The sequence below is a fragment of the Vulpes vulpes genome, chromosome 10 (assembly GCF_048418805.1).
Source record: "Vulpes vulpes isolate BD-2025 chromosome 10, VulVul3, whole genome shotgun sequence".
NCBI classification, from domain to species: domain Eukaryota; kingdom Metazoa; phylum Chordata; class Mammalia; order Carnivora; family Canidae; genus Vulpes; species Vulpes vulpes.
In genome coordinates this window covers 44,843,650-44,863,240 of record NC_132789.1, presented here as the reverse complement: position 1 = coordinate 44,863,240, position 19,591 = coordinate 44,843,650, and the positions used below count along the sequence as shown (strand labels likewise).

Below are 19,591 nucleotides of genomic sequence, written 5' to 3'. Positions count from 1 at the left end.
GGCACCCCCATATAAATTTTAGAATCTGCTTGCCAAATGTGACCAAATTTTCCATATATGTTTTAAACTCACCCAGAATTTTGGTTAGTATAGCACTGAAGCTATAGACTTGTTTTGGAGAATTGGCATTTGTTATTCATTGTGTTGAATTGAGTCCCCCAAAAAGATATGGTGATCTCAGAATATGACTTTATGTGAAAATAGCATTGTTGTAGATGTAATTAGAGTAGGAGTGACCCTTAATAATTAGAGTAGCTGGTCATATTAGAGTAGGATTGACCCTTAATAATCCAATATAACTCATGTCCTTATAAGAAGAGGAGACATAGAGACTGACAATTGGGGAAAGAACACCAGAAGATTTTTTTTTAATATATTTTTTTTAATTTTTTTTTTATTTATTTATGATAGTCACACAGAGAGAGAGAGGCAGAGACACAGGCAGAGGGAGAAGCAGGCTCCATGCACCGGGAGCCTGACGTGGGATTCGATCTCGGGTCTCCAGGATCACGCCCTGGGCCAAAGGCAGGCGCCAAACCGCTGCGCCACCCAGGGATCCCTCCAGAAGATAATTGAGGCAGAAAGTGCAGTACTACAGCTGCAAACCAAGGAATGGCAAGGATTAATGGTAAACAAACAAAAGCTAGAAGAGACAAGGAAGGAGTCTCCCATCTGGATTTCAGAGAGAAGAAGGCTCTGCTGATACCATAATTTTAGACATCAAGCCTCCAGAACTGTAAGACAATACATTTCTGTTTGTAGCACTTTCTTACAGCAGGCCTAGGAAACTAATATGATTGAATCTTCCAATCCATGAAAATAGTATATCTCTCCGTTTATTTCTGTAATTTCTCTTGATGATGGTTTGTAGTTTTGTTTTGTTTTTTTTTTTAAGATTTTATTTATGTATTCATGAGAGACACACAGAGAGAGACAGAGAGAGAAGCAGGCTCCTGCAAGGACCCTGATGTGGGACTCGATCCCAGGACTCCAGGATCACACCCTGGACCGCAGGCAGGTGCTAAACCGCTAAGCCATCCAGGGATCCCCTATAGTTTTTAAGTATGGAGATGGCACATCTTTTTTAGATTTATCCTAGATCTTTGATATTTAATAGCTTTTTTAAAAAGATTTACCCACTTATTTAAAAGAGAGAGCACAAGAGGACTGGTGGGGGGCAGAGGAAGAGAATCTCTAGGCAGACACTCTGCTAAGCATGGAGCGCAACACGGGGCTCAATCCTACAACCCATGAGACTATGACCTGGGCTGAAACCAAAAGTCAGATGCCCATTCGTGGGGATTCAGGTGCCCCTTTTTTTATGGCATTTTAAATGGTAAAATTTCATTTTCTAATTGTTTGTTTCCATTATAAATATAGAAATATGACTTTTGTATGTTGGTTTTGAAGACAGCACCCTTGCTAAATTCATTCATTAATTCTAATAGTTTTTCCAATTTGTAGATATTTTCTAGGGTTTCAACTATTTAGAGAATAAAGACAAACTTATATTTTCCTTTCTAAACATATAATTTTCATCTTATTCTGTTGCCCTAATAAAAATAGTGGTTTTGGGCATCAGTATCTTCTTCCTGCTATGTTGTTTTCAATATAAGATCATTAAATATTAAATTTGCTTTAGAATTTTTGCAGCTACCTGTGGGGGATTAATTACTGCAAATTCTTTGCAACTTCTTTCATCAAGAGAGGGAGTCTATTTCCTTATCCCTTGTTTCTTGGTTGGCTTCGTGAGTTATTTTGACTGACAGAATGTGACAGAAGTGATATCCTATAAATTCCCAAGAGTAGGTCTCAATAGTCTTTGCTGCTTCTGCTTTGACTTTCTTGGGAACATTCTCACCATCATGTCAAGATCAGATGGGCTAAACTACTGAATGATGGAAGATCAGGTACAGAGCAGTCAGCACCAGGGCTACATACATATGAGTGGAATCATTTTGGATCCTTCAGGTTGATAGATGACGGCAGTCTCATGAGCGGGCCCAGGCAAGATAACCAGAAGAATTACCTAGCTAAGCCCAAATTATAGCGTCATAAATGAATGAAGGGTTATTTAGCAGGAGAGAACTGTTGCAGAAGAGATATCTAGAAATGGAGACCGCCAGAACTAAAATCTAAAACACATGACATACTTTCTCAAGGAGAAAAAAAAAAATTAAAAAAATAAAAATAAAAAATAAAAAATAAAACACATGACATCAACTTTGGGACCAGGCAGCCAGCAGAGTTTGGAAAGACAGCAGGAGTCTGTTAGTGGAGGCTGAAAGAGCAGTGAGGAAATTGTTATTGGAGGTTGGAGAAAGACCAGCTAGTGTGATGCAGTAGCAAAATGTTCTGCAGCCCTGCTGCTGATAATAACGTGGAAAATAAAAAAAAAAAAAAAATGTAATTAGTGAACTTGTGGATCCAGTTTAGGAGATTTCCAGGCTGAATATTAAAAGTGCTTATTTTAGGGATCCCTGGGTGGCGCAGCGGTTTGGCACCTGCCTTTGGCCCAGGGCGCGATCCTGGAGACTCGGGATCGAATCCCACGTCAGGCTCCCGGTGCATGGAGCCTGCTTCTCCCTCTGCCTGTCTCTGCCTCTCTCTCTCTCTCACTGTGTCCCTATCATAAATAAAAAAATAAAATAATAAAATAAAAATGCTTATTTTAAATAAATAAAAATAAAAAAATAAAAATGCTTGTTTATTTTAGTCACCTATGATAAGATTTTGCAAAAGATAAACAAGCTAAAGAAGGAACTTGTGTTTTCAAGCAGAAATTAGACAAAACGTGAAGGGCCCAGGACAGTCTCTCCAGCTAGCTAAATATCAGCAAAATAAACAAATCTCGGAAGAAAAATCACGTATAGGACATTAAGGTAAAATGTGGCCTCAAGGTCAACAACTCAAGAGTGCAGCTGTAAGACATCAAAAGGAGTTAAACAGTGCCTCATAGACCCTCTTCTCCAGACTGAAGGGCTTCTAAGAAACACAAGGGCCTTGTCCCATAGCAATCTGACACATACCCAGAGGAGAGAGAGTTTTGTCCCACAAAGAAGAAAAGATGTGGTTTGGGAGCCACAGAGTGAATCCAAATCTCTTCAGTAAGACCCACAAAGTATTTGCCAAACCAAAACCTTAGACCAAAAGGATCATGGACAGCTTGAAAGGAAAGAGATCCTTACAGAAGCTGAGAAAGGTATTAGATGCAAATATGGACCATTTCTTATGGAAAATAAAAGTTCCTCAGGGGAGGAAGCCATGAGCCCAGAGGGAAGAAGCAAAAGCCTCTGAAGAAAATGGATTATGAAACCATTCCCAGGGAACAAAACAATCAAAGAACATCCCTTGTCTTTGGAGTAGGAGAATCTGACCACAGGTGCCCAGGTAGTGAATTACTATGGATCAGTGACTGTTACATGCTTTCTGTTCTTCCTCTTTTTGAACAAGAGCCTTCATTGGAGTCATTATGTCTCTGTATCAAGTGTTTTGGGTGTATGGGGAACAGGGAGCAAGGGGACCAGATGACTTGACTTTTTAGTCCACAGATCTCTGGATTGAAAAAGTTGTAGCTGGGCAGCCCTGGTGGCGCAGCGGTTTAGCGCCGCCTGCAGCCCAGGGTGTGATCCTGGAGACCCTGGATCAAGTCCCACATCAGGCTCTCTCTGTATGATGCCTGCTTCTCCTCTGCCTCTCTCTCTCTGTCTCTATGAATAAATAAATAAAACCTTTAAAAAAAAAAAAAGAAAAGAAAAAGTTGTAGCTGAGCAGATGCACTGAATGAACTACACCAGAGGAGCTGCTTCTTCATAGGCCCGATTCAGAGGGTGAAGAGCCTGGACTTTGACCCAATGCCTAATGACTTGAGGCTTTTGGTTGAGGACGTGAGTGTATTTTGATTCGGAAAGGACATGAATTGTCTTGTCCAGAAGGCAGACTATAAGAGATTGTTTCCAAGGTTGGTCACCAACAACTCCTCCTCTCTCCGTATGTGTCTGAGGCTTCTACTATCAAGAAGTGGAGTCAGTTTCCCTGCTGCTTGAATCGGGGCTAGCCTGTCCACTTATTTGGATCAATAAATTGCAGGGGAGTGACAGTGTGACAGTTACAGGTGTAGGCTTTAAGAGAACTGGCAGCTTCTGCCTTAGTTCTCTCGAAGCCACAATCATGTGAACAGGTGTGGCCAGCCAACTGGAGAGACCACACCGAGAGGAGGAGGGAAGTCCCTGAGCTTCCCTGCCAAAGTCTCAGGGATGTGGGTGAAGTTCTCTTGGGCATTCCAGCCGGATTCCTAGATGAAAACGTCAACGTACCGTGGGGCAGAAGAACTCCCCAGCTGAACCCAACCAAACACAGAATCATGAGAAATAACAAATCGTTGCTTTAGGCCACAGTGTTTTGGAGTGGTTTGCTACATAACAATAGATAACTAACACACTAAAATAGTTTACATGTTTTATATTTTTTATTTGTTTTATTATTTATTTTTTATTTTTTAATTTTTTTAATTTTTTTATTACATGCTATTAGGAACTACTTTGCAGAAAGTATGTCTTGTTTCAAGAATCCTTACTGTATACTTCTATTTCAGATTCCCGGTTGCAATATTGTGACCTGTTTAGAGTACAGATTTATTGTTTACCGCTCTTTCTTTTCCTTTCCCTTTTCTCTACCTTGAAAAGTAGAGTATCTTAATTATTTTCCTCAGATGAAGTTATGGATGATATATATTTTTTGAATCCCTATGTGTTGAAGACTATTTTTGTAACAAAGAAACCCCAAAATGCAATACCTCAAATAAACTGAGGTTTAGGGGTGCTTGGGTGGTTTAGTTGTTTAAGCTTCCTCCTTCAGCTCAGGTCACCATCTCAAGGTCCTGGGATCAAGCCCTGCGCTCAGCAGGGCGTCTGCTTCTCCCTCTACCCTCCTCCCTTGCTTGTGTGCTCTCTCCCTCTCTCTCTCTCAAATAAATAAAATCTTAAAAAATTAAAAAAACTGAAGTTTATCTTTCTTTCATATCACTGTTTGAGGCACGTGTTCTAGGTCATTAGCAGTTGTGCTTCTACATCATCATTTATGAACACAAGATTCTCCCATCTTGTTTCTCCCATCATTGAAACTGGTCGCAGGCACATCTTCCAGAGAGTATGGAGGAGGCACACCTGGGTCTTAGGTTGCTGGGCTCGGAAATGACGCATAAGACTCTGAGTACACATTATTAGAGATTTTTGTCCACATGACCATTGAAGCCAGGGGAGGGTGCAATGAGGAGAGAATAGCATCACGTTCCAGGCTATAATTATAATCCCACAGTAAAAATAACATAGTTGGTCATGAGGTGTTGCCAAATCAAAACCAAAGTTGCTGGGAAGTGATAGGCAGCTTTCCAGCTCACGAGCACAGTGCAGACAGATGAGTAGTAAGTGCAGAAAATCCTAAATGAAACATGAAAAAGAACACTTACTTACAAAGGAAAGAGAATTAGACCAGCTTTGGACTTCTCATCTGCAATACTATGACAGAAACTAAAATCCAAGAATGTTCTACATGGCCGAGACATTTGCCAGGGCCAAATAATGACATTTCTGGAAATACTGTGCAAGATGTGGTGTGGATTGCTAACTTTCTAGTGCATTTCAGTCTTTTCTTTAATGAATAAATCTATCAGTCACCGGCAGACCAGGCCTTCTCCACCTCCGCCCTTCTCAGGACTGCCTGGGCCACTCCTGGGAAGAGGAAGCCCCATAGCTTACCTCGGCCTGGGGGCAGTGGAGGAAATGTGTATAAATTTGGGCCAATGAGGGATCCCTGGGTGGCTGAGCATTGAGCATCTGCCTTTGGCCCAAGGCGTGACCCCAGGGTCCTGGGTTGAGGTCCTGGGATCAGTCCCACATCGGTCTCCCCGCGTGGAGCCTGCTTCTCCCTCTGTGTCTCTGCTTCTCTCTGTGTCTCATGAATAAAAAAATAAAATCTTTTTTAAAAAATCAATTAAAAAAAAAAGAATCCGTGTTGCAGCACTGCAAAGGGGCTCTTCAATCTCTGCACACCTTTTGAGACAAGGAGTTAACTCCTTCGCAGCTACTTTCACAATGGACAGCTCTGCCTTCAGGAAGGTTTTGATCGTAAACCCTGGCTGGGCCCTAGGAAGGGAGTCCCCTTCTCCCTCTTCTGTCCTCGCCCCCACTTACATAATTCACTCTGGGGTACCAGCCTTCTTTTGCTCAATCACAGTATCTAAAGTTATCAAGCACTATTGAGCCAGAGCCAGTGCTAAGCACTGGAGACGTAGAGATGAATTTTAGCTTTTAAAGTTCATGTGCTAGAGGGGAGACAGACATGGAAAAACCATTAACAAAAATTAGAAGCCAGTGAGTAATGGGGCTGGGGAGGAAGAGAAGTGGCTTTCAGGAGAGACTCCCTGCAGGAAGGAAGACACCTGAGCTGAGTGGGGACAGTCAGGCCTAGGACCCCTGAAGTCAGTGCTGCCTCCTCCACCCACACACCCTCCAGCTGTGTCCCAGCTCCTCAATCCCACCTCCTGCGTGTCCCGGAAATGCAGAGAGGAGAAAATCAGCCTGGACATCCCTGAGGCCAGGTCAGCATGGCACAGAGTCACAGGCAACGGTGGGAGGTGCCGCCCCATGAACGCAGCCGCCCATCAGCTGCTCCATGGGGTCCAGCCCTGCGTGGGATTCCCCTCTGGCAGAGGCTCAGAGGAGGCTCAGAAGGAGGCGATGGGCCCCCCTGCTCACAGAGAGAACCTTACAGGACAGTGTCCTAACCCAGGAGGCAGCCCGAAGCCCTGGCTTTCGTGAGGGTCTAGGCCCCTGCCCCAGAGAGTAGGAAAGGCCATGGGCCTGGCCTGGCTGAGCAGCTCTTGCCCCCAGGGCCCCTGTTATGGGCTTGGACTCCTAACTACTGCTCTCCCGCATACATGTGCCAGCACCCTGGAAACTAGGGCGCACCTTAGACTCTGGTTACCTCAGCCCAGCTCAACTCTAGTCATAGATTCTTAGACTAGAGAAGGCTCCGGGGCACTAAGGAAGAAGAAAGGAAGGAAGCAAACGAATTCCTTCTGTACCAGGTACTACACACGATGCTTTACGCAGATCAATCCTTCGATACCACAAAATTTCAATTTTGGCATGATTGTAGGAAAGGATACACTTCAGACTGTTAACACTTACCTGGGATGTGTAAACTATTAGAGGATTTTGTTTCAGTCTTATACAATAATGTATTATCAGAAATACAATATTTCTAGCTGCCAAAATATCTGTGTTTTGATACATAGATATATATCTTTTGTCTCCCCCCGCTTTTTTTTTTTTTTTTAATGTAAAGGGTCAGTCATTAACATTAAAGTACTGACTTCTATTCACCCTCTCATTCTTCCTCAGTTGAGGCAGGGACTTCTCTAAATGGACGGTTTAGTCGGAGAAACTGTGCAGTTTAGCCCCTTCTGCTTTTCTCTCTACGTGAAAGCAAGTTGTCAACAGGGATCTAGTTTTCCTTGGCTCTCTTCTGCTCTAAGTCTCACAGGGGCAGGCCTGCCAGGTAGGGAGTCTCTACCCTCCAAACTAGCCTTTTCCAGTAATGAAGGTGATATATACCTTTATTTGCCATTTCCTGAGTCTCATTTCTCAATTGGTTTAGAAGTTAGTGGGGAGGAGGAATGCTAATTACTGGGCCTCCTTCAAACTCCCACTAGTACAGTGGAAAGAACCCTGAATCAGGAGATATAAAGTCAAGTCAGTAAAATCCTAGGTCTGCCATTTATGAGTTGTGCCCTAGGGAAAATCACTTACGACTTAAGACCTCAATTAAGATGAAAGAGTCCACATTCTTGATTATAAGCAACAGGAACCAGGTCTGGTTGTTTTATCTTTGTTTTTAATTTTAATTCCAGTGTAGTTAATGTACAGTGTTATTTTCAGGTGTACACCATAGTGATTCAGCAGTTCCATATATTACTCAGTGCTCATCAAGATAAGTGGACCCTCCCCTTCCTCCTTCTCCTCCCCCCCACTTCTTTCTTGAGTAGGCCCCATGCCCAATACGGGCCTTGAACTCATGACCCTGAGATCAATAGTCACATGCACTAACAACTAAGCCAGTCAGGGACCCCGGGTCTGGTTGTTTTAAGGCAAAAAGGGGAAATATGATGGCTTGCAGAATGATGAGAAGGGGTGCCTCGCTGGCTCAGCGGGTTAAGCAGTTGCCTTCCACTCAGGCCATGATCCAGGGGTCCTGGGACCCAGCCCCACATCAGGCTCCCTGCTCAGTGGGGAGTCTGCTTCTCTTTCTCCTCCCTGCCTGTGCTCTCTCTCTCACTATCTCTGTCTGTCTCTGTGTCTCTCTTCTTTCTCAAATAAATAAATTTAATCTTAAAAATAGAAAAAAGAAGCTCTAGGAAAAGGTTTAGGCAATGGACAAAAGGAGGGACCTCCCAAGATCTGTCAGCAAGAATAGCTTAATCCATGTCATTGATGTCGTTAAAATAAACTTGATGCCAAGCATTCTGTCTTTGAATCTGGGCAAGCTAAATGCTAAGACAACCTCCCAAATAACAGAGGTTCTACATTGTGAGAGTTTATTTCTGTCTCACACAATAGTCCAACATGCACGCTCCCGGTCTAGGGGCTTTTCTGGGCCGCTCTCTTCCAGGCATTGCCTCAGGGACCCATGATCCTTCCCTGTGTGTCTCTGTCCTCTTCTATAGGAGTTTTCTCCACTAAGCCAGTGGTTGTGGAAAAAGAGGGCAAAGATCACACGTGGGAGGCTTATCCAGGTTTATCCAGGTCAGTTCTACACGTTGGGCATCGTTTCTATGTTCTACTGTCCAGAACTTGAGTCACATGGCTGCACCTAACTGCAAGGAAAATGTAGGACACCTGTATGCCCAGGAGGGTAAAGAAGATGAGGTTTGAGGAACATTGGAAAGTCCCTGTCACAACATCACTTGAACAAGATTCAAAGTTCTGAGAATGATCATCTGATTGGCCAAGTTCAGGTTACATGCTAAGCTACTGGGCATATCAGGGAGGAAATACGGAAAGCATCTCTCTCTCTCTCTCTCCCTCTCTCTATTATTCTATGAGAGGAAGCAAATAGAGAAATTGTCTTCAGTTACAATGGAGAATCTCTCTAAAAGGGAGATCAGGATCCTTCAAAAGAAGGGGAGAATTGGATGCTAGGTAGCCAAAAATGACAAATGCCTATTGTATTTGCAATCTGCATGGATTACACAAGAAAGTCTCTAAAGGCTTTTTCAGCTTTAATAGTTTATAATTCAGATGCAAGAACTAAAAAAATGTATAGCTATCCAAAGATTTCTGTTAAGAGCAATAGTCCTCCAAGTCCTGAAAGCATTCCTGACTCTCAGAAGAGCAAATAATTCATAGAACAATTCGTCAATGCATGGGACAGCATTAGTGCTCAATGGAATCTATAGTCTAAGAAAAGTATGATTCAGTAACATAACATGTTAAAATGGAAAATAGGGATGCCTGGGTGGCTCAGTGGTTAAGCATCTGCCTTCAGCTCAGGGCGTGATCCTGGAGTCTGGGGATCGAGTCCCACATTGGGCTCCTTGCATGGAGCCTGCTTCTCCCTCTGCCTCTCTCTCTGTGTTTCTCATGAATAAATAAATAAAATCTTTAAAAATAAAAATAAATAAATAAAATGGAAAATAGCACTGCAAGATCATGACCTTGAATTTTTTTCCCCATGTCTGTCACTACTGAAAGAGGCCTAATATTTTGGTCCCACATTTTACTCTCATATATATCCCTAACACTTAAATTTGATTTTCAGTAGTTTTATCCACTAAAAGTATCTGGAATTCATTGCAGAGTAGTTGATTATATGGGGCAGGGGGGAAAAAATAGTATGACTTTAAAGAACATTCTGTTATATATAGCAAGAAAGAAGGGATGTTTCAAGGATGTCAGGGACAGAGCTAAAAGGACAAAGCCTAGAGATGTACCTACAGGTGAAGTTATAATAATTTAATTTTAAAATGTCATAATTAGAATGAATTGGAATAAGTCAAATCTACAAAGGCTATGCATTCACACTAAGACTCAAATGAGAGAAGTAAACAAAAAATATAACTTTAAGCAAACAAAAAAAATTTAATACAATAGATGGACAAACACAATATATGTTTTTTAATAATGAGTTATATGAGGGTGCCTGGGTGGCTCAGTGGTTGAGCGTCTGCCTTTGGCTCAGGGCGTGATCCCAGGATCCTGGGATCAAGTCCCACACTGGACTCCCAGTGAGGAGCCTGCTTCTCCCTCTGCCTGTGTCTCTGCCTCTCTCTCTGTTTCTCTCATGAATAAATAAATAAATTTTTTTTTAAAAAAAAGAAATAATGAGTTATATGTGTGTCTTTGAGTGCACAGGGGTGGGTGCATGTGTATTTTTTCCTACTGTAAAGGGTGTGTTGACTTAAGTATACTCACATATATAATTTGCCTATATTTATGTTTCATATATGAACAAGCAGATAAAAAGGAAACAAAGGTAGGAGGAAGGATCCATCAATACTAGTAATTTTGTAAAATTATCATAACCAGATAGAAGGGGAGTCTGTCAATTATTCAGCACCAGATTTACAATAAGCAAGTAAGAATAGATTTGAAAAGCTATTCTAAGAATGAGAAAGGTGAATCAATCTTCCATCTCTCAGGAGATAAAAAAATGAAATGGCCCTCCTAATTACTGTAAAATACTAGTGATAAGTCCATAAGTTTTTAAGCAGATCAATGCTATATAATGGCAAGATGATTGATCAAGAGCTGTTGGTCTTGCAAAACTTAGAGCTTACATCATTTCCAAGGCACACACACTAAGTTTCAGAAATTAGAAACCATAAGGAAGACAGAATTACAAATCCTGTGGTATTTAAAAACTATTACTATTACAGGGGCTCCCGGGTAGCTCAGTCAGTCAAGTGTCTGCCTTCAACTCAGGTCATGATCCCGAGGACTTGGGATCAAGCCCCACGTGGGCTTCCTCTTCCTCTGCCTCTCCTCTCTGCTTGTGCTTCTCTCTCTCTGTCTCTCTCAAATAAATAAAATCTTTTTTTAAAAAATGCTACTACTGAAACCCTAAGAAGATATTGAAATAAACACAAGTATAATCTTAAGAAGTGGGTGGCTCAGGGGTTTAGCGCTGCTTTCAGCCCAGGGTGTGATCCTGGAGACACGAAATCGAGTCCCACGTCCGGCTCCCTGCATGGAGCCTGCTTCTCCCTCTATGTCTCTGCCTCTCTCTCTTTCTGTCTCTCATGAATAAATAAATGAAATCTTTTTTTAAAAAATCTTAAGGGATCCCTGGGTGGCGCAACGGTTTAGCGTCTGCCTTTGGCCCAGGGCGCTATCCTGGAGACCCGGCATCGAATCCCAGGTCGGGCTCCCGGTGCATGGAGCCTGCTTCTCCCTCTGCCTGTGTCTCTGCCTCTCTCTCTCTCTCTCTGTGTGTGACTATCATAAATTAAAAAAAAAATCTTAAGAAGTATAAAAGCAGTGCAAAAATAATGCACTCATATTCAACCCATGGCATTGAATTAGATTACAAGCATAGTTGATTTTGTAATTTTTGTATTTGTGCATACTTTGCTGATTGTTTAAGGCATATGAGATATTCAAAACTACCAGCCATATTATATTTGTAATTCCAGCTTAAATTGTTTAAGGGAATTAAATTAGTCAAATGTGTATTATATATTTAATGATCAAGAAAAATGATTCCAACATTTCGTTTGTTAGAAATATGATTTTGGGGTTCCTGGGTGGCTCCGTTGGTTAAAGCATCTGACTTTTTTTTTTTAAGATTTTATTTATTTATTCATGAGAGACACAGAGAGAGAGAGAGGGACAGAGACAGAGGCGGAGACAGAGGCAGACTCCCTGCGGGGAGCCCAATGTGGGACTCAATCCCAGGACCCCAGGATCACGCCCTGGGCCAATGGCAGATGCTCAAATACTAAGCCACTCAGGCATTCCAAAGCATCTAACTCTTGATTTCAGTTCAGGTCATGATCTCGGGGGTCATGGGATTGAGCCGCAGGTTGGGCTCCACACTTAGCAGACAATCTGCTTGAAATTAGGTTCTCCCTCTCCCTGTGCTCCTCCCAGCCTCTCTCTCTCTCTCTCTCTCTCTCTCTCTCTTTCCCTCTGTCAAATAAATAAATGAAATCTTTAAAAAATATACATATATTTCCCTTTGGGTAGCCCACAGCATCTCAGACTCAACATATCTAAAATTGAACCCATTATTTGCCCCAGTGCCCCACTCCTTCAACAGCTCACCTCCCTCTTTCCTGTGTTCCCTCTTAGAATAATACCCCCTTCCACCAGGATTGACAATGAGAAATAGAAACAAAGATATTCTGAAGCATAAAGGAGACATTCACACATCCCTTCACTAAACAAACATTTATGGAGGAGGACTCCTTGCCCAGTATTGTGTTAAGTACTAAGGAGATGAGCTGTGAGAGACAAAGACCTACAGTTCCAGAAACAGAGAAAGCGCATGTCAGGCAGAGATGCAGAGAAAGACCTACACAGAAAGTTTCATTTCAACTTGCGTGTTTGATAACCAGAAAAAAGTATATAAATATATATAAGTAAATATATATTAAGTATATATTTTATATATATACAAGTATATATATATATATGTGTGTGTATGTGTGTGTGTGTGTGTGTGTTTGTGTATATATATATATTTCAAATAATTGTCCTGAGACATGACACATTATTCGGGTGCCTTTTAAAAATTTTCTTTAGTAGGGTACCTGGGTGGCTCCATTGGTTAAGTGTCTGATTTCGGCCCAGGTTATGATCTCAGGGTCCTAGGATGGAACCCAGGTCTGTCCAGCTCTCTGCTCAGCAGGAAAGCCTGCTTCTCCCTCTCCCTCGTGCTTGTGTTTTCTCTCTCCCTCATGCTCCCTCTCTCAAATAAATAAATGAAATCTTATTTATTTATTTTTTAAAGATTTTATTTATTTATTCATTTATGAGAGACTCAGAGAGAGAGGCAGAGACAGAGGCAGAGAGGGAGAAGCAGGCTCCCCCCATGGAGCCCAATGTGGGACTCGATCCCTGAACTCCAGGATTTTGCCCTGAGCCGAAAGTAGAGCCCAACCACTGAGCCATCCAGGCGTTCTAATAAAATCTTTTTTAAAAATAATAAAATGAAATTTTCCTTTAGCATAAAGAAACTTGAAGAGGGAAAAGGGCTCAACAAGGAGACAAACAGAATTATGACTCATTCTTATTCTCTCTACCTGCAGATAGTTATTGGCAATTAGCTGTGTACTAATGACCTGGGGAAATCTCAAACTATTATTTCGGATCATTCTTTAACTCTTGATTTTTTTTCAATAAAGTTATGGGGCTTTTTCTCCATTATAAAAGTGATACAGGTTATAGTTTGAGGGGAAATATATGAGAAGTCTTTTGGGGGGATATAAAATACAAAGAACACAGTTGTGGGATTAATTCTCATTCTTCTGAACTCTTACTCTTGGACCCAAAGTAGGACACTCTTAATGTTTAGGTGTTGTCCTAAGGGTATAAAGACATTGATTTTGGATGAGCTCCTGGGGAATTATAGGACTATGATTCGACTATTGGGCCTGTCTCTTCAGATACTTAATCAAAAGTAGTAAGTCAAGGAACTAAGTTGGGGTCTGATGCTTCATCCAGAAGTAACAGGGATGAATTTTAGGACATATTCAGGTATGAAGAAGATAACATTTTTCTCATAATTTAACTTAAACCCAAATCTGAAGCCTCCTCACACTATTACACTGGCAGAAAATTCAATCTCGGTCATCATGGCATTCCCAAGAAGAAATCCACCAGAGGTATGTATAGGTGCCAGGGTGGGTCGCCCACCATTAAAGCATCAGGGAGGCTCTGCAGCGATTGGCTCAGTAGTCCAGACTGGTTACCACAGAGATGGGTATTGCCCCAATCTGCACCAGGACCCATGGCTTTGGGGCATGAGGATCTTCATCGAGAATAAAAATCCTTATGCTCAAGGTCCAGCCCTCTCCCCCCAGTGCTGTCAAAGAACACGGTGCAGCTTCCCTGAAATCACACAACTGTAGATCTTCACCCCCTTCCTAGCCTTCTGAAATCTTTTCTTCCTTTTCTTTAAGGCACTTTCCTGTCTACACACACACACACTCTCTCTCTCTCCCCCTGTATATTTTCATAATCCTTTCAAGTCAGGTTGAATTTTTACAAAACATAAGGCTGCTCTTGACTTCTAACAGCTTTGGGTCCTACCAAAACCCCTCTGTCAAAGATGCAAGGGAGGAAAGGTATATAATACAAATTAATGTCTCAAAAATTAGATAACTTCCCCATGAACAGTTTGCACACTCAATGGTAGTCCTCACCTGGAACTAGGATTCAATCTTTTTTATAGTGTTGCTTTTTCTCCCTTGGCTCCCTTGGTCTGATAATAATCAGAAACGCTCTGATATGGGATGTACACTGTGCTCCAGTTTCCTGAAGTTGTTACACAAAAGCTAGGGCTTATCTTTCACGCATATATTTTATTTGTATAAGTCATTCATTTATTAGAAACAAGAATCTAGGGGATCCCTGGGTGGCGCAGCAGTTTAGCGCCTGCCTTTGGCCCAGGGCGCGATCCTGGAGACCCGGGATCGAATCCCACGTCGGGCTCCCAGTGCATGGAGCCTGCTTCTCCCTCTGCCTGTGTCTCTGCCTCTCTGTGTGTGTGTGTGTGACTATCATAAATAAATAAAAAATTTAAAAAAAAGAAACAAGAATCTACATATCTTGAAGATTTAACTGCTTTATCTTGCTTGGACAAAGTTACATCAACTTAGAAAATAAAATGCAGGGATCCCTGGGTGGCGCAGCGGTTTGGCGCCTGCCTTTGGCCCAGGGCGCGATCCTGGAGACCCGGGATCGAATCCCACATCGGGCTCCCGGTGCATGGAGCCTGCTTCTCCTCCCTCTGCCTGTGTCTCTGCCTCTCTCTCTCTGTGACTATCATAAATAAAATAAAAAATTTAAAATAAAAAAAAGAAAAGAAAATGCAAAAAATAAAAAAATAAAAGAAAATAAAATGCAAAAAAAAAAAAAAGAAAAGAAAATGCATTTGTTGTCAGCAATTGCTCATGGATACACATTTACTAGACAAGACTTTGGGCTGCTAGTGACAGAAAACCAAATCAAAGAAGGTTAAATACATAGGGAATCTATTGGTTGGGGCGCCTGGGTCACTCAGTGAGTTAAATGGCCAACTTGATTTTAGCTCAGGCCATGATCTCAGGGTCCCAGAATCAAGCCCCACTTGAGCTCTGCACTCACAGGGGAGTCTGCTTGAAGATTTTCTCTCTCCTTCTTTTCCTCCCCACCCCTACTGCCCCACTAGTGTGCTCGCTCTCTCTCTCTCTCTCTCTAAAACAAATAAATAAAACTTTAAAAAAGAGAATCTACCAGCTTACATAATATGGAAGTTCCAAGAGTTGGACATCACAAATGGATCAAGCAGGGAGGGAAGGTGTCAAAATTGTTATTATATGTTCTAGACTGGAATCAGAGTACTCCATCTTCCAGATATTATGACAAAGTCAGTGGTGGTCACTTGATAGCACCTCACGAGGATTTTTCTTCCACCCTATCAAGAAATACATTTTTTTAAAGATTTTATTTATTCATTCCGAGAGACAGAGAGAGAGAGAGAGAGGCCAGAGACACAGGCAGAGGAAGAAGCAGGCTCCATGCAGGGACTGGATCCCGGGTCTGCAGGATCACACCCTGGGCTGAAGGCGATGCTAAACTGCTGAGCCACCCGGGCTGCCCAAGAAATACATTTTTAAAAATATTTTTATTTATTTTCTCATGAGAGACACACAGAGAGAGGCAGAGACATAGGCAAAGGGAGGAGCAGGTTCCACGTGGGGGAGCCTGATGCGGGACTCGATCCCAGGACCCCGGGATCACAACCTGAGCCAAAGGCAGACGCTCAACCACTGAGCCACCTAGGCATCCCAAGAAATACACTTCTATATCTAGTGAAAATACCCTTCAAAAGTGGAGGTAAAATAAAGACGTTATTAGAGAAGAAAACCAAAATACCTTGTTGGTAACAGTCCTGTTCTAAAAGAATTGCTAAAGGAAGTTCTTCAGATATAAGGGAAATGATACCTGAAAGAAATCAGGGAACATCAAGAATGAAAGAACAGAAATGGTAAGTATATGAGTAAACATAATAGACTGTTCTCCCCTTGAGTTCTTTTAAAAATATTTACTAGTCGACAGTGAAAATTATTAACACTGCCTGATGGGTTTGTGATTCTAATACATAAAAACAACTATAACAAGACAGTGGGGAGAGGATAAAGGGATTTATTTGGGGTAATAGTTCTACATTCCACTTGAAGTAGTAAAATATGATTCCAAGGGGATTATGAAAAGTTAATTATGTTTATTGCAATCACTAGAGCAACTACTAAACAAATCATATCAAAAGATACAATCATAAATACAATAGTTAAATGAGATACTAGAAAGTGTTCTAATTAGCCAAAAGAAGGCAAGGAAAGGGAACAAAGAGCAAACAATAAAATGATATAGCTAATTACTATAGATTATATTAGGAAGGTAAGAATGACTGTTGGAGAAATTCAGTTGTTACCAATGTAGTATTCAGAATCACCCAAGGGTCTGAATTTAAGGTTAACTGTAGAGGACATTTAGGGACCCTGGCAGCAGGGGTCAGGAGGGCGTTTTGCCCTGGACATAGACTTTTGATAATAGCACAGGAAGTATTTTTTTAATAAATTTATTTTTTATTGGTGTAGCACAGGAAGTATTATAGTCAAAGACGAGACTGCAATACATTCATCACTCAACTCTATAAATCTTCTATTATCCTGTTAATGGGGATCCCTGGGTGGTGCAGCGGTTTGGCGCCTGCCTTTGGCCCAGAGCACGATCCTGGAGACCCGGGATCGAATCCCACATCAGGCTCCCGGTGCATGGAGCCTGCTTCTCCCTCTGCCTGTGTCTCTGCCTCTCTCTCTCTCTCTCTATGTGACTATTATAAATAAATTTAAAAAAGTTTTTTTTTATTATCCTGTTAATGATTTTAGGAATAGCATAATTATTTGATCCTATACTTTTCTGGGTGTTGAAAATATTAAGTAGCCTTTAAAATATACCATAGGAGCAGCCTGGGGGTCTCAGCGGTTTAGCGCCGCCTTCAGCGCAGGGCGTGACCCTGGAGACCCAGGATCGAGTCCCGCGTCCGGCCCGCCGCATGGGGCCTGCTTCTCCCTCTGCTTGTCTCTGCCTGTCTCTCTATCATAAATAAATTAAAAAATATATTTTAAAAAATGAAATAAACCCCATTTCGAGGACCCAGAAATCGGGATTTACAGAGGTCGCTGACAGAGGTCGCTAACAGGCCCACCTGCCCCCGAGCCCAGCCCGCGAGGCTCAACCGTCGAGGTCAGCCCCGCCCCCTCCAGCGAAGGGCCCGGAGGCCCCGCCCCCGGCTGCGCCGCGCATGCTCGGCCGCAGAGCACGCCGGGAAAGGGCGGGGCCTGCGTGACCGTTCCGCGTCGAAGTCCTTCCGAGCCTCCTCGCGCGGCGAGCGTCCCTGAGAAAAATTAGTAAGCGTCCTCCGGCCGTCGCGGCGTCGGTGCCTCTCCCCGCGCCTCCCCGGAAGGGGCAGAGAGCGTGGCCGGTCGGCGGGAGGATGAGGCGTCGGGTCGGGTCGGGCGGGGCTCCCAGACACGGGTCCCTGCGAGCGGGTCCGCCATGTGCGGCCGGGCCCCTTCCCGCGGCCGCCGCGTGCCCGCGTGCCCCTCGCCGGCCTGCGCTCCCCGCCCCGCGGCCGCCCGCGCACACCCGCGCACACCCGCAGCTCGCGGCCCCTACTGTAGTGCTTTTATGGGAGACGCAGGCGGAGCGAGACGCACGCTCTTGGGGACCCCGACGCGGTACTCGAACCTGGGTCTCTAGGGTCACGCTAACCGCTGGGCCCCCGGGCGGCCCCGAGACGCCGTAAAAAAAAAAAAAAGGAATTACGGAAGTGCTCTTGCAACAAGGTGCTGCGCACGGAGCGTCCGCGGAAGGGGACTGACCCGTGCAGGAGTGTGGCTCGAAGCCGGGCCGCGGGGAAGGTGCGCGGCCGGCCCGGCGCCCAGCTCTGTGGGCGGGAGCTGCAGCCCCGGGGGACGCCCGGCGGACGCCGTGAGTCTCCTCGCCTGTGCTCGGGCTTGCGCGGCCGCCTCGGGGGCCGGGGGTCACGGGGGCCCGCGGGGAGCCTGCTTCTCCCTCCACCTGGGTCTCAGGAATAAATAAATCGAATGTCTAAATATTTATTTATTTATTTGTTTGTTTATTATATATAACATGTTTATTATATTTTTATTTTTTATAAAAAATTATATTTATTATATTTTAATTTTTAATTATATTCATTATATTTATTAAATTATATTGTATCATACTTATATTTATTATATTTTATTATATTATATATTTTGTTTTTATAAAAATAAATTATTTTTATTTATATTATTTATTTTTAATTTTAATTTATTTTATTACATTATATTTATTACATTGTTTGTGTTATATTTATTATATATGATATATTATTTTTATTATGTATAATATATTATGACATTTTTATGTATTTTTGTTATATTTTTTATTTTTAATAATTACTTCATTATTATATATTTTATTTGTTTATAAAAATAAAGTTTTATTTTTATTTATTTATATACTTTTATATTTTTAATTTTAATTATATATATTCTATAATATATTTATTTTTATGTTATTTATATTTTTATTTTAATAGTTTATTATTTTATGTATTATATTTATATTTATTACAGTTTTATTATAGAAATAAATATTTCTATTATACATTTTTATTATATTTTTATTTTAATGATTATTTCATTGCATATTTATTATATATGACATATTATTATATATGAAATTTTTTTGTGTTTTTTATAAAAAATAAAATGTTTATTTTATTTTTATTTTTATGTTCTTATATTTTTATTTTTTAATAATTTATTACTTATTATATGTTATATGTGCAATATATAATATATTTATTATATATATAATGAGAAATTTAAATTTTATAGCAAGATCTATATTACATTCAGCCCTGGCAGCCTCAGGACCCAGCAGTTTGCCGTTTAGCTCGTAGGGTGAGGCAAGAGCGTTTAGGGGAGTAGTTGCCCTTTGCTTGAAATAGTGATTTTTGTCCCCCACCCCCAACCCGGGATTTTCTGTGCCGGAGCATATACACAGGTTGGAATCCAGAAAGAGCAGGTGAGAAGCTGTGACCGTCCTCCTTAGTGTCACCGCTGGGGGGGGGGGGGGGGGGGGGTGAAGTGTACTCCCCTAGATGGCAGGAAGGGCTATTTTCTGGATCCTTCAGAAGTCTCCAAAAATAGGTGACGCTTGGTATATTACACGGTTAACTGTATCTAATGATTTTTGTTTTAATTTTTAATTTTTTTTTTAAGATTTTATTTATTTATCCATGAGAG

The 19,591-nt window shown here is 42.0% G+C and overlaps 1 protein-coding gene across 9 annotated transcripts in view; it reads left to right on the top strand.

The window, feature by feature from the left end:
* The first annotated feature begins 17,569 nt into the window (after positions 1–17,569).
* The window catches only part of ZMYM1 (zinc finger MYM-type containing 1), a 28,378-nt gene continuing 26,356 nt past the window's right edge, over positions 17,570–19,591 (top strand). For 2 of the 9 annotated variants that reach the window (XM_025991780.2, XM_025991778.2), the window contains exon 1: positions 17,570–17,677. The gene's annotated coding sequence lies outside the window, so the exon portion shown is untranslated. Of the gene's footprint in view, positions 17,678–18,147; positions 18,261–19,591 lie in introns of those variants that run through there. The other 7 variants (XM_072723886.1, XM_072723887.1, XM_072723885.1 and 4 more) reach the window with 6 other exon arrangements.